Raw genomic sequence first — 2,690 nt, 5'->3', positions numbered from 1 at the left:
CTTGATCTGGTCCTCTCCTGAAATCTGACCCCCCCCCCCTTCCTTTCCCAACCCAAGGAAATCACGTTTCCTGTCGCACGGCGCCTTTATTTGAATCGCACAGTTCTTGGCGGGCGGCGGCGTGAGCAGGTGGCTAACGCTCCCTGGTGCCGCTTTCAGGCCGTGTTGATGCGTGCCGCTAATCCTCTAATCGTTGCCAAAGATCACGGCGTGGAATACAGAAGACTCCATTTCTTGCTCCCATGTTTAGTTTAGCCACCCCGCTGACCTTTGAACCCCAGTCAGACTACTTTCCAACAAGTTATGCCCCCCGGCGTAATGCTGTACATGAATCCCCAACAAGATCCGTCACCGCTCACCCGCCGGTCATGTTTTGCGCCGGAAGACGGTCATAATGCGCCAGCTATTCGGGAAGGACAACGGGAATGTCCGGAATGCAATCGTGGAGGCCGCTTCCGAGCACGAAAGATCAATATTACCGGACCAAGATGAGGAAATGGGAGAAATTCCTGTCTGGAAATGAAAAGTGTTGCAACAAAGGACGGCCCCCAAAAGGCTACGACTGAGATGTGCCGGGAAATTAGCACCACGGGGCTTCTGGTATCAGCTCCAAAGGCCAGCGCATAAGCCTGGAAAATTCAAATGCAACTTCTTTTTATTCCGCTTTTAATATTCCCATTTCTTCTTCTCAGGTGCGGAATTTGCCCTCTGAAACCAAAAGTGACAAATTCCCGAGTCAACTTTGTCTCCCACTTTCCATCTCAGTGCAATTCAAAGAGAACAGCAACCTGAAAAAAAAACCTTGTGAGACGTGTAGATTTTTCCCTGACGATTGCTTCCAACTCATCAGGGCAGAGGAAGGCCTTTGGTACTCCCTCCAGGTGGCGTATGATTGCCAGATCTACTTCCTCCCCCAGAGCAAACTTTTCGTGTCCTGGTGAGGTGATCATGAAAAGGCTTTCGAGTCAAATTAAGGGGTCGGCTTCCGTGTTGCGACACGTCACGCTGGACAGAGAATCGGGACGATATTGGAAAAAGGATTTCTAGCTACAGGCAGCGTAGAAGAGGCTTCTCGTTTTACTTCCAAAGACGAAAAACTGCCAGCCAGTGCGGAAGGGGCTCGTGACTGTTCCAACATGCGAGACGAGACAATGGGGAACGTTTGCCGCCGCCAAGCAAAGAGGTGTTGTCCACTTAGTCTCATGTTTTGGGACAAGCGAGGCAATGACACGGACGTGTTGTTCCTCCGGCGACCGCCGGCGCCGTTCAAAAAGACACGTCTCCACAGGTTGCAGGTTCAAGTGTGCAGCTCCTGTTTTCGGGACACTAGCAAAGGAATGGCTGCCTTTCACGCCTGAGGGAACTCGTCGCCGGACCATCGAGTCTCAGACGAGATCTTCATTCACTTTTCACCGTCCGTGAGCCATTTTGCCACAGGAAAACAGTTTTGTTCAGAGTCTTGTCGAGTGGGAGCAGAGGCGGCTTTGACGTGGCCCGCACCCCAACGACAGAGTTACGAGAACTGGAAAAGTACCTGTTGGATATTTTGGAATCCTCCATCATGACAACGCGAACGCATGCATAGCAAATTGCTCGAAAAATGGATTGTGATACAACCGCCAAAGATTTCACACCGAATGAGAATCGGATCGTTCGCCTCCATTGGCCTTAAAGCTTGAGAGATGTATCCCGACTTGATTGGTCCCGAGCCCGAGTCGCTCTGCGCTTTGATGCAACCCTCACAGGAAGTCCAAGTAGCGCAAAATTAACAGTGTGCGTCCAAGCTTCCCCGAGGGCAGCAGGGCAGGGGGGTGCGTGGACGAGAGAGAGACCCACCGCGCGAGCTTTGAAGGGAGAAACTGCTTGTCAGTCTGGCTCCAGCTAAGGGTGCCCTCAGGCGGCTCCCACGTTCGGTGCTTAGAATAAATCCCGGGAGGCACAACTGGTGCTGAACACCGAGCCTCCTCGTACGGGAGGCCCTCGAGGACAATGACTTGTTGAAGCAGATGGAGTCGCTTCGACTTCCACAGCTCCCTTACTTGAGAGTTATTTCTTCCGAGATGGAGAGTTTGCAGATTGATACAAGCATCAGCATATAAGATAAGATAAGCCTTTATTTGTCCCGCAATGGGGAAATTTACAGTCAGAGTTCAGAAAGGAAACCACAAGGTAGGGAGAGGGAAAAAAAAAACCACGCTCGAACTATCCTCTTCTGAGGATAATTTAAGTCCAGGATAAAAAAAGACCCTAGCACATAAATAAGCAGATGACAACAACAAGTTACAACAAGTCACAAGACATAACATGTAATAAGGGGGCGAATGAATGGGAAGGGATGGGGGCGGGGGGGGGCGACCGTGACGCGGCCCGTCTGACCAGCTGCACGGTCCACCGAGCGCTCCGCAGATCATTCCACGTCGCGGGGGAAAAGAATAGGAACGATGAAGACGGTGATGATAAGGATGTGTATGCGTGTGTGATTGTCTGGTTGTGTATGGGTGAACAGGCCGCAGCTGCTCCGTCAAGGTCTGCTCATGAAGACAGTCCTGGCTTATCAGTCCATGGCCGAGAAGGAGGGGGGTGATGGTGGGGGCACTAGCTTCCGTGCATACCTTCCATCCAGGGGAAAGGGGTCCAAATAGCGTTGTTTGTTTTGGAGGGACGGCCGCCAACAATTTCAGGTGGCCTTG

The sequence above is a fragment of the Hippocampus comes genome, unplaced genomic scaffold, assembly GCF_001891065.2.
Source record: "Hippocampus comes isolate QL1 unplaced genomic scaffold, H_comes_QL1_v1.1 scaffold67, whole genome shotgun sequence".
Classification (NCBI taxonomy): Eukaryota; Metazoa; Chordata; class Actinopteri; order Syngnathiformes; family Syngnathidae; genus Hippocampus; species Hippocampus comes.
The sequence above is the reverse complement of the archived record's forward strand: the minus strand, read 5'-3'. Positions refer to the sequence as shown.